At 43.5% G+C, this 13,412-nt stretch overlaps 1 pseudogene; it reads right to left on the reverse strand.

Annotated features, from left to right (window-relative positions):
* Positions 1-5,676: 5,676 nt before the first annotated feature.
* LOC137308632 (histone-binding protein RBBP4 pseudogene) lies at positions 5,677-6,199 on the reverse strand (annotated as a pseudogene).
* Between the last annotated feature and the right edge of the window lie 7,213 nt (positions 6,200-13,412).

The raw sequence follows: 13,412 nt of genomic DNA on the forward strand, positions 1-13,412 counted from the left end.
GCGTTTCATATACACCACATCAATTGCATTGCCCTCATCTACCCTCTCTGTTACCTCATCAAAAAACTCTATCAGTTAAGTAGGATTTGCCTTTAACAAATCTGTGCTGGCTTTCCCTAATCAATCCACAATCGTCCAAGTGACTCTCAATTCTGTCCCCGATTATTGTTTCTAAAAGTTTCTCCACAACTGAGGTTAAACTGACTGGCCTATAGTTGCTGGGTTTATCCTTACACCCTTTTTTGAACAAGGTTGTAACATTTGCAATTCTCCAGTCCTCTGGCACCACCCTCGTATCTATGGATGTTTGGAAGATTATGGACAGTAGTTCCACAATTTCCACCCTTAACTCCCTCAGCAACCCAGGATGCATCCCATTCGGACCAGGTGACTTATCTACTTTAAGTACAGCTAGCTTTTCTAGTACCTCTTCTTTATCAATTTTTAGCCCATCCAGTATCTCAACTATATCTTCCTTTACTGAGACTCTGGCAGCATCTTCTTCCTTGGTAAAGACAGATGCAAAGTACTCATTTAGTACCTCAGCCATCCCCTCTGCCTCCATGAGTAGATCTCCTTTATGGTCCCTCATCAGCCCCATCCCTCCTCTTACTACCCGTTTACTGTTTACATGCATGTAGAAGACTTTTGGATTCTCTTTTATGTTGGCCACCAGTCTATTCTCACTCTCTCTTTGCCCCTCTTATTTCTTTTTTAACTTCCCCTCTGAACTTTCTATATTCTGCCTGGTTCTCACTTGTGTCATCAACCTGACATCTGTCATACGCTCCTTTTTCCATTTCATCTTACTCACTATCTCTTTTGTTATCCATGGAGCTCTGGCTTTAGTTCCCCTACCTTTCTCGTGGGAATGTGCCTTGACTGTACCCGAGCCATCTCCTCCTTAAAGGCCGCCCACTGTTCAATTACAGTTTTGCCTGCCAATCTTTTATTCCAATTTACCCGGGCCAGACCTGTTCTCATCCCATTGAAATTGGCCCTCCTCCAATCGAGTATTTTTACTTTAGAGTGGTCCGTGTCCTTTTCCATAGCTATTCTAAACCTTATGATACTATGATCGCTGCTCCTTAAATGCTCCCCCACTGACACTTGCTCCACTGGACCCACCTCAATCCCTAGAACCAAGTGCAGCAATGCCTCCTTCCTCACTGGGCCAGAAACGTACGGTTCAAGAAAGTTATCCTGAACACATTTCAAAAATTCCTCCCCCTCTTTGCCCCTTATATTATTATTGCTATCCCAGTCTATATTAGGATAGTTGAAGTCCTCAGTTATCACTACTCTATAGATTTGCACTTCTCTGTAATTTCCCTGCAAATTTGCTTCTCTATATCCTTCCCACTAGTTGGTGGCCTATAGAATACACCCCGTAGTGTAATGGCTCCTCTTAGCTCTAAACAAATAGGTTCTGTCCTTGTCCCCTCCAGGACATCCTCTCTCTCCAGTACTGCAATATTCTCCTTAATCAATACAGCCACCAGCACCCCACACCTTTCTTTCCTTCCCTATCTTTCCTGAACATCTTGTATTCAAGAATATTTAGTACCCAATCCTGCCCTTTTTTGATCCAGGTCTCCGTTATCACCACAATATTGTATTCCCATGTTGGTATCTGCGCCTGCAGCTCACCAACCTTGTTTACCACGCTTCGTGTGTTTACACACATGCACTGCAAACCAGTCTTAGACTTTCTGTATTCTCTCTTAGTTTGATCCCACCTAATACTATACTATTACTTGCTCTAGTGCTATCTTTCTCTCCCAATCCTTTGTACCCCTTGTTTCTCCTTTCCATTGCTACATCCTGGTGCCCATCCCCCTGCCAAATTAGTTTCCCCCCCCCCCACCCCACCACAGCACTAATGAACCTCCCTGTGAGGACATTGGTCCCAGCTCTGTTGAGGTGCAACCCATCCAGCCTGTACAGGTCCCACCTTCCCCAGAACTGGTCCCAATGCCCCTGGAATCTAAAGCCCTCCCTCCTGCACCATCTCCCCAGCCATGCATTCATCTGCTCTATCGTCCTTTTTCTATACTCACTAGCGCGTGGTACCGGTCACCGGTCGTAATCCAGAGGTTACTACCTTTGAGGTCCTGCTTCTTAATCTCTTTCCTAACTCCTTAAAATATGCCTGAAGGACCTCATCCCTCTTTCTACCTATGTCATTGGTACCGATATGGACCACGACTTCTGGCTGTTCACCCTCCCCCCCCCACCCCAGAATTTTCTGCAGCCGCTCAGTGACATCCTTGACCCTGGCACCAGGGAGACAACATACCATCCTGGAATCACGTCTGCGGCCGCAGAAACGCCTGTCTGCTCCCCTAACTATAGAATCCCCTATCACTATTGCTCTCCTGACATTTCTCCTCCCCCCACCCCCCGTACAGCTGAGCCACCCATACTGCTGTGGACTTGGCTCTGGCTGCACTCTGCAGAGGAACCCTCTCCCTCACCAGTATTCAGAACTCTACAACCAGTATTCAGAACTGAATACTGGTTGTAGAGTGAGATGCACCCAGGGGACTCCTGCACTACCTGCCTGGACCTCCTTGTCTGTCTGGCAGTCACCCAGTCCCTCTGCACTCTCTTAAGCTGCGGCGTGACCACCTCCTGAAACGAATCACAGAGTATCACAGCACAGAGGGAGTCCTTTCAGGCCATCATGCCTGTGAGGAATCTTTGAAAAAGCAATCTATTCAGTCCCATTCTCCTGCCTTTTCCCCATGCCCTTTTAAATGTTTATTTTTAAATTATCCACTTCCCTTTCAAAAGGAAGAGAATTTCCACAGGGGTTGTCCTGATCTCCCACCGTAACTTCAGCAGAGGATCAGCAGAACCCGCAAGGAAATGGTATAAACAGCCGTTCTTCTTGTTTCTCCTCATGTTCTGCTGATCTTTCGCTGAAGTTAAGGTGGGAGGTTGGGAGATCCCCCACGGAAATTCCGGCTGTTCATGTCATAACATATCCTTGCATAAAATTTTCTCCTAACCTCTCCCTTCATTCTTCTGGTGATGAACTCAAATTTATGCCCTTCAGTTATTGACACACTGACTAGAGGAAATAATTTTTCCAAAACCTCTCAATTTTGAACACCTCTATCAGATCTTCTCTTTTCCAATGAAAAGAACCCAGTTTCTCTAGTCTCCTCATATGAATGTCTTCTGCACGCTCTCCATAGCCTTGACATCTTGCCAAAAGTAAGGTGCCCGGAGTTGGACATAATATTCTAACTGCGGCTTAACTAATGATTTGCATAGGTTCAGAAATACTTGTTTGCTTTTGTACTCTATTAACCCTATTTATACAACCGAGGACCAACATATCCTTTTTTTTAGTTTCACAACTTGTCTTCCGACATTTTAAAGATATGTGTATCTGAACCCTTAAGTCTCTCTGCTCCTCTACTCCTTTTAAAATTTCATCATTAATGCATCTGCCTTCTCCTTATTTTTCTTCCCAAAATGTATTATCTCTCTGCATTAAATTTCATCTGACATCTATCTGCCTAATCTACTAATCTCTTGATGTCCTCATGAAATCGCTTTCAGTTCTCTTCACAGTTAACCGCGCTTCCTATTTTTGTGCCCCTACACCTAAGTCTAGATTATTTATATATATTTTGAAATGCAATGACCCCTGGAGGACACCATTATTTATATCCCTCCAGTCTGTAAAACACCTATTAACCACTATTCTATATTATCTGTCCTTGAACTAACTTCCTATCATGCTACCACACTCCCTTTAATAGAGTACGCCTTAATTTTATTAACAAGCCACTAATACATCACCTTATCAAATGCTTTTTGAAATCCGTTAACTGCATTCACTGTATTTCCTTTATCAATACACCCCATTATTTCCTCAAATAACTCTGTTAAATTTGCCAGACACAACTTGCCTTTTATAAATCCATGTCCTCAATTAATTATTGTCTTTCTAGCTAAGTATTAATTTTATCCTGTACCATTGCCTCCAGAAGCTTATTCACTAACAATGTCAGGCTGAATGATCTATAGTTACTTGCTTTATCCCTTTCTTACTTTTTGAATGGATCTGTTACCTTGGCAATACTCCAGTCCTCTGGCACAGCTTCCATAGCTAAATATGTTTGAAAGATTGTGTTCAGAGTCTCTTTATTTCCTCTATGACATCCACTGATAGGAGGAATAGAAAAGCAGAATATTTTTTAAAAGGTGAGAGACTAAGAAATGTTGATAGTCAGAGGGATTTTGGTGTCCTTGTACACGAATTACTAAAAATTAACCTGCAGGTACAGCAAGCAAATAGGAAGACAAATGGTATGTTAGCCTTTATTGCAAGGGGGTTGGAGTATAAGAGTAACGAGGTCTTGCTGCAATTATATAGGGCTCTGGTGAGACCACACCTGGAGTTCTGTGTAGTTTTGGTCTCCTTACCAAAGGAAGGATATACTTGCCTTAGCGGGAGTGCAACAAAGGTTCACTAGATTGATTCCTGGGATGAGAGGGTTGTCCTATGAGGAGAGATTGTGTAGAATGGGCTTATATTCTCTGGAGTTTGGAAGAATGAGAGGTGATCTCATTGAAACGTATAAAATTCTTAGAGAGCTTGACAGGGTAGATGCTGAGGGGCTGTTTCCCTAACTGGAGAGTCTAGAACTAGGGGTCATAGTCGCAATTTAAGGAGTTGGCCATTTAGGACTGAGATGAGGAAAAATTTCTTCACTCAGAGGGTTGTGAATCTTTGTTGAGTATATTCAAGACTGAGATCCATAGATTTTTGGACTCTAAGGGAATCAAGAGATATGGGGATAGGTAGGGAAAGTGGAGTTGAGGTAGAAGATCAGCCATGATCATAATGAATGGTGGAGCAGGCTCGAGGGGCCGTATGGCCTACTCCTGTTCCTAGTTCTTATGTTCCCTCAGCATTTTAGGATGTGTGGTATCAGGGTCCAGTACCTTTTCCACTTTGTATCCAACATTTTTTTTTAGTACTGTTTCCTTATCTATAGTTACCTTATCTAGGTTTGTACCCCATACATACCTCACACATAGACAATGTGTACAGTTTCTGGGCTTCTTCTGTTTCTATAGGCAAACCCCAAGAACCAGCCCCAGGTCCCATTGGAACCCAAGAGCCCAGCACCTCACAGGTACATCCAGCACAGGGGGTTAGATAGTAAGCATGTCGATGACGTGCCAGTGATACACAGAGTGGGAATCTGCTGGCGAGGGGATCAGTCAGTGTCCTTCCTCAGATGCAGAGCGCCAAGATTTGGATCTTTGGAGAAGCTTGTGAATAAAGAAAAAATTTGCAGGGCCTTTCATCAGCTTATGGGTTTCCAGGGTGAAAATGATGAAGATGCTTGCCCTGATGACCAATGCTTCAGTGAGTTGCTTGATGTATTTGGGAGAATCATGCCTGCACTGATTTCCATCTCATTATTATTCATTCTAAGATTACAATGGTACTCACCTACGTGGTGCACAATGGACAGAGGTGAGTACCATTTCATTCCCACAGTCTTCTGTGAAACAGAGTACCCATTTATTATATCTGCCATTCTATCATGATCTGTAAGTTTACCTTTGCATCTCTAATTGGTCCAACCCTTTCTTTAACTATTCTTTTTACATTTTCTATGTTTATAAAATCTTTCACTATTTCCACTAATGGCCACCAAGGTTTGGATTCCATGAGAGCCCATAGCCTTCGGAAGATCTGGACTGCATTCACCGGAGGGATCTGGTTTAGAGGATGTTTGGTATAATCAAACACCAGCACATCACTGGAGGTCGCCTTTGTGGCAATAATACAATGATTCTGAGGCATGTAGCGGGCACGATTTACTTCCCCTTCATGGTTTATTTTTATTTCAATCTCTATTTTTCCAATAACTGAACCAAATCCACCAAATTCTCCCTTCTCACTATCATAATGTGAAGCATCAAACTGTGCATCATCGTTGGGTAGTTGAACACTGGCAATGACCAAATGGTTTTGCTCATCAGATGTATGGGTTCCAAGCACCAGCCTGTGAACACTGTAGTCCTTCCCCTCAGGTCTAGAAACATCAGGTAACCACTGGGCAGTCAAACTTGGCCATTCCAGGGCATGGGTCATAAACAGGTCATACAAAAAGGGAGTACTAAAGGAAGTGGCCCTGGAAATAGTGGATGCATTGGTGATCATCTTCCAAAATTCTATCGACTCTGGAACAGTTCCTACAGATTGGAGGGTGGCAAATGTAACCCCACTATTTAAAAAAGGAGGGAGCGAAAAAACAGGGAATTACAGACCAGTTAGCCTAACATCAGTAGTGGGGAAAATGCTAGAGTTTATTATAAAGGATGTGATAACAGAACACTTGGAAGGCATTAACGGGATTGGACAAAGTCAGCATGGGTTTATGAAAGGGAAATCATGCTTAACAAATCTACTGGAGTTTTTTGAGGAGGTAACTAGTAGAATAGATAGGGGAGGACCAGTGGATGTGGTGTACTTGGATTTTCAGAAGGCTTTTGATAAGGTCCCACACAAGAGGTTAGTGTGCAAAATTAAAGCACATGGGATTGGGGGGAATATACTGGCATGGATTGAGAATTGGTTGACAGACAGGAAACAGAGAGTAGAAATAAACGGGTCTTTTTCCGGGTGGCAGGCAGTGACTAGTGGGGTACCGCAGGGATCAGTGCTTGGGCCCCAGCTATTCACAATATATATCAATGATTTGGATGAGGGAACTAAATATAACATTTCCAAGTTTGCAGATGACACAAAGCTGGGGTGGAATGTGAGCTGTGAGGAGGATGCAAAGAGGCTCCAATGTGATTTCGAAAAGTTGGGTGAGTGGGCAAGAACATGGCAGATGCAGTATAACGTGGATAAATGTGAGGTTATCCACTTTGGTTGTAAAAACAGAAAGGCAGATTATTATCTGAATGGTGATAGATTGGGAAAAGGGGAGGTGCAACGAGACCTGGGTGTCCTTGTACACCAGTCGCTGAAAGTGAGCATTCAGGTGCAGCAAGCAGTTAGGAAGGCGAATGGTATGTTGGCGTTCATTGCAAGAGGATTTCAGTACAGGAACAGGGATGTCTTACTGCAGTTGTACAGGGCATTGGTGAGGCCACATCTGGAGTATTGTGTGCAGTTTTGGTCTCCTTATCTGAGGAAGAATGTCCTTGCCATGGAGGGAGTGCAACGAAGGTTTACCAGACTGATTCCTGGGATGGCAGGACTGACGTATGAAGAGAGATTGGGTCGACTAGGCTTATATTCACTAGAGTTTAGAAGAATGAGAGGTGATCGCATCGAAACATATAAAATTCTAAAAAGGACTAGAGAGACTAGATGCAGGGAGGATATTCCCGATGATGGGGAATCCATAACCAGGGGTCACAGTCTCAGGATACGGGGTATGCCATTTAGAACCGAGATGAGGAGAAATTTCTTCACTCAGAGGGTGGTGAACCTGTGGAATTCTCTACCACAGAAGGCAGTGGAGGCCAAGTCATTAAATATATTCAAGAAGGAGATAGATATATTTCTTAACTCTAAAGGGATCAAGGGATGTGGGGAAAAAGCGGGAACAGGGTACTAAGTTAGACGATCAGCTATGATCATTTTGAATGGCAGAGCAGGCCCGAAGGGCTGAATGGCCTACTCTTGCTCCTATTTTCTATGATTCTATGATTCCCTTTATGTTACTAGCGAGTCTTTCTTCATACCTCCTCTTAGCCTTTATAATCTCCGTTTTAGCCCCCTCTGTATCTATTGCATTTTAAAAATATTAAGTCTGTGAGCATCTTCCGAAAACTTTTTCCATAAATTCCTATGTCCACATTTATAATGGAAACTGCCTGTGTAAACTAATTTTCTGTATTCAGCTGATTTTCTAGATGTGTTACATGCCTTCTATTTAAATCTCATTCTAATTTCTTTACTCAGCCAAAATCTTCAGCTTTTGTTGCGCCACCTTTACTTCTTCTAGTCTGTAACTTAATCATCTCCTATTTGAACATTTCCCTTTGTTTGTGCAGTGTCCTATTCACTGTTTCTTTCTTCTTTCCAGTTTATCTGGGATAGTTCCCTTTTTATCTCATTGATACTGTTTCATTTTCCAGTCAAGTACCTTTATCTTTGATTATTCCCTCTCCTTTTCAATTTTTATAGAATAATAGAAAGTTACAGCACAGAAGGAGGCCATTCGGCCCATCGTGTCTGTGCTGGCCAAAAAAGAGCTATCCAGCTTAATCCCACATTCCAGCACTTGGTCCGTAGCCCTGTAGGTTACGGCACTTCAGGTGCACATCCAAGTACTTTTCAAATGAGTTGAGGGTTTCTGCCTCTACCACCCTTTCAGGCAGTGAGTTCCAGACACCCACCACCTTCTGGGTGAAAACATTTCTCCTCAGCTCCCCTCTAATCCTTCTACCAATTACTTTAATTCTATACCCCCTGGTCACTGACCCCTCTGCTAAGGGAAATAGGTCCTCCCTATCCACTCTATCTAGGCCCCTCATAATTTTATACACCTCAATTAAACCGCTCCTCAGCCTCCTTTGTTCCAAAGAAAACAACCCCAGCCTATCCAATCTTTTCTCATAGCTAAAATTCTCCAGCCCTGGCAACATTCTCGTAAATCTCCTCTCTAGTGCAATCACATCTTTCCTGTGATGTGGTGACCAGAACTGTACGCAGTATTCAAGCTGTGCATAACTAGTGTTTTATACAGTTCTAGCATAACCTCCCTGCTCTTATATTCTAAGCCTTGGCTAATAAAGGAAAGCATCCCGTATGCCTTTTTAACCAACATATCTACCTCTCCTGCTACCTTCAGGGATCTGTGGATATGCATTCCAAGATCCCTCTGTTCCTCTGTACCTCTCAGTATCCTCCCATTTATTGTGTATTCCCTTGCCTTGTTTGCCCTCCCCAAATGCATTACCTCACACTTCTCCAGATTGAATTCCATTTGCCACTTTTCTGCCCACCTGACCAGTCCATTGATATCTTCCTGCAGTCTACAGCTTTCTTCCTATCAACCACACGGCCAATTTTTGTATCTTCGGCAAACTTCTTGATCATGCCCCCTACATTCAAGTCCAAATCATTAATATATATCACAAAAAGTGAGGGACCTAGTAATGAGCCCTGCAGAATCCCACTGGAAACAGCCTTCCAGTCACAAAAACACCTGTCGACCATTACCCTTTGCTTCCTGCCACTGAGCCAATTTTGGATCCAATTTGCCACTTTCCCTTGGATCCCATGGGCTTTTACTTTTTTGACCAGTCTGCCATTTGGGACCTTGTCAAAAGCCTTGCTAAAATCCACGTAGACTACATCAAACGCGTCACCCTCATCGACTCTCCTTGTTACCTCCTCAAAAAATTCAATCAAGTTAGTCAGACACGACCTTCCCTTAACAAATCCATGCTGACTGTCCTTAATTAACCCGTGCCTTTCTAAATGACGATTTATGCTGTCCCTCAGAATTGATTCCAATAATTTGCCCACCACCAAGGTTAGACTGACTGGTCTATAATTACTCGGTCTATTCCTTTCTCCCTTTTTAAACAACACTACAACGTTAGCAGTCCTATATTGAACCTATTTGTGTTATCTTTGCTGTTTCCTAGATGATCCCACACCTGTACATTATCTACTTGCCCCATTTCATTTCCTTCTGTTGTGCATCTTAGAAAATAGGGGAAGATTTGACTGATACATTGATTACATACATTGGAATTTCTAATACAGAGTCTGTTGCCGATTGTCCAGGATTTAGCATTCATCAGTCCTACATGTTAAAGGTCTATGAGTCAGGAATTAGACGTCTTAACATTTTTGAAGGTATTGTTAAGATGTAATTTATCCTTTGACACACACGTGAATTCTGGGATTTCACTGTACTATAATTTTACATGCCAACCAAGCACATTTAATATAGGAGCCTTGTTAAATACAACTGAGTGAATTTGAATTTATGCTGAGAATTCAAAGACATGCATTTATACAGAGTATTTATGCATTTATAGCTGGCATGAACTTACTTTGACTAACTAAATTATAGCCTATCCGGTTTGACCTAAATGATTAAGTGCAGAGACGTTTAGTTTGGGTGTTGTTGCTGTATGTTAAAGGTTTAAGGGCTAAAGTGATTGTGTTTGGAAATAGTGCTGCTCTGAACAAAGCTGGACTCTTTATGAAGGGTTGACAGTTGCAAAATGTGGACTGACTGAATTGGCTACAGAGATACACACCGCTTGAGTTGCTTCGAAATCAAAGGAATTCCTCATCGGGAAGTAGAGTGACCTTCCAATAATCTATAAAAAGTGTATACAGTGAAGTTAACTTGCTACCTATAGTTAGGATCTAAATTCAGGAAATTTAAAAGATTCATAACAGTGGAATTAAAGCCTTCAGTAAAAACTATGGCTAAAACTTTGTCAGATCCTGTTTGAGAGCACAAAGCCAAGAGACCAATGCCCCAAATGAATGGTTTGATAAATGGAGGAATTTGGCTAGTGAAAGTAACAAAAAAGGTTTGGCTGCACAGCTGTCAGATGAGAATAATAAACCCATAAGATTTGTTGTGACCTCTGCTGCTTCATTGTTCTTCTTCAGAACAGAATATTTAAGCATAGAAAAGCAGAACAATAAAAACAGTTATGTCTAGGAAACAGAGCGTGAAGAATTCAAACAGTAGATAGCTCAAAGGGAAATAGATATAAGGAGATGAAATAGCAGTTAGCCTAATAGGTACGGAATTATGAAGAATAAGGTATGAGCCCCAATTTCATAAAACTCTGCCAGTGGCAACATTTTGGGGGAGAAAGGAGGCAGCACTGGAGGCAAGTGAAATCCATTTTCCATACCCAAGTTATTGAAATGATGTCCCATGCCAAATGTCTTGACTTTGGATGAGGTTCTGCTCCCAGGGTGCATCTCACCCATATAAAATGGATGACGACAGCTCAATGGGTTTGGCCTGCTTTGGATTAATTCTTAAAGGAAGGTTGAAGTGCAGCTTTGTTTGGCAGTAAGGATGTATCTACTTCTGTATTGACCATCTTGCAACTTTTTTTTTTCCTCTGTGTACTTATGCTTTTTCACTAAAGCCTTTAGTTTGCTAAACAAGGCTTTCCTGAAATGTTGCCAATTACTACTACAGTACAAGTTGCAAATTTTTGGCCCTCATAGTAATGCCAGAACAGATGCAGAGCCAAGGTGAGTTAACCAGAGTAGGGAACAGTTTGATGGACTAGTGCCGGTAATTGGTAATGTCAATCAGTAAGATCATAGTATTTGTCTACTACAGCTATCGATAGCATAGTGGTTCTGTTACTGGGCTAGTAATCCAGAGGCCTGGACGAAAATCCAGAGTCATGAGTTCAAATCCCGCCACGGCAGCTGGCGAATTTAAATTCAATTAATTAATTAAATAAAAATCTGGAATTAAAATACTAGTATCAGTAATGATGGCCATGAAACTACCGGATTGTCGTAAAAACCCATCTGGTTCACTAATGTCCTTTAGGGAAGGAAGCCTGCTGCCCTTACCCGGTCTGGCCTATATGTGACTCCAGACCCACAGCAATGTGGTTGATTCTTAATTGCCCTCTGAAATGGCCGAGCAAGCCACTCAGTTGTAAAATCTTGCTACGAAAAGTCATAATAAGAATAAAACCGGACGGACCACTAGGCACTGGACACGACAACGGCAAAACACCAAGCCCAGTCGACCCTGCAAGGTCCTCCTTACTAACATCTGGGGACTTGTGCCAAAATTGGGAGAGCTGTCCCACAGATGAGTCAAGCAACAGCCTGACATAGCCACACTCACAGAATCATATCTTTCAGCCAACGTCCCAGACTCTTCCATCACCATCCCTGGGTATGTCCTGTCCCACCAGAGGTGGCGGTACAGTGATATACAGTCAGGAGGGGGTGGCCCTGGGAGTCCTCAACATTGACTCTGGACCCCATGAAATCTCATGGCATCAGGTCAAACATGGGCAAGGAAACCTCCTGCTGATTACCACCTACCGTCCTCCCTCAGCTGATGAATCAGTCCTCCTCCATGTTGAACACCACTTGGAAGAAGCACTGAGGGTAGCAAGGGCACAAAATGTACTCTGGGTGGGGGACTTCAATGTCCATCACCAAGAGTGGCTCGGTAGCACCACTACTGACCGAGCTGGCCGAGTCCTGAAGGACATAGCTGCTAGACTGGGCCTGCAGCAGGTGGTGAGCGAACCAACACGAGGGAAAAGCTTACTTGACCTCGTCCTCACCAATCTACCTGTCGCAAATGCATCTGTCCATGACAGTATTGGTAGGAGTGACCACCGCACAGTCCTCGTGGAGATGAAATCCCGTCTTCGCACTGAGGACACCATCCAACGTGTTGTGTGGCACTACCACCGTGCTAAATGGGATAGATTCAGAACAGATCTAGCAGCTCAAAACTGGGCATCCATGAGGCGCTGTGGGCCATCAGCAGCAGCAGAATTATATTCCAGCACAATCTGTAACCTCATGGCCCGGCATATTCCTCACTCTACCATTACCAACAAGCCAGGGGATAAACCCTGGTTCAATGAGGAGTGCAGAAGAGCAGCACCAGGCGTATCTAAAAATGAGGTACCAACCTGGTGAAGCTACAACTCAGGACTACATGCATGCTAAACAGCGGAAGCAACATGCAAGAGACAGAGCTAAGCGATTCCACAACCAACGGATCAGATCAAAGCTCTGCAGTCCTGCCACATCCAGTCGTGAATGGTGGTGGACAATTAAACAACTAACGGGAGGAGGAGGCTCTGCAAACATCCCCATTCTCAATGATGGCGGAGTCCAGCACGTGAGTGCAAAAGACAAGGCTGAAGCGTTTGCAACCATCTTCAGCCAGAAGTGCCGAGTGGATAATCCATCTCAGCCTCCTCCCGCTATCCCCACCATCACGGAAGCCAGTCTTCGGCCAATTCGATTCACTCCACGTGATATCAAGAAACGGCTGAGTGCACTGGATACAGCAAAGGCTATGGGCCCTGACAACATCCCAGCTGTAGTGCTGAAGACTTGTGCTCCAGAACTAGCTGCGCCTCTAGCCAAGCTGTTCCAGTACAGCTACAACACTGGCATCCACCCGACAATGTGGAAAATTGCCCAGGTATGTCCTGTCCACAAAAAGCAGGACAAATCCAATCCGGCCAATTACCGCCCCATCAGTCTACTCTCGATCATCAGCAAAGTGATGGAAGGTGTCGTCGACAGTGCTATCAAGCGGCACTTACTCACCAATAACCTGCTCACCGATGCTCAGTTTGGGTTCCGCCAGGACCACTCGGCTCCAGACCTCATTACAGCCTTGGTCCAAACATGGACAAAAGAGCTG

Source organism: Heptranchias perlo, chromosome 3 (assembly GCF_035084215.1).
Source record: "Heptranchias perlo isolate sHepPer1 chromosome 3, sHepPer1.hap1, whole genome shotgun sequence".
Taxonomy (NCBI): domain Eukaryota; kingdom Metazoa; phylum Chordata; class Chondrichthyes; order Hexanchiformes; family Hexanchidae; genus Heptranchias; species Heptranchias perlo.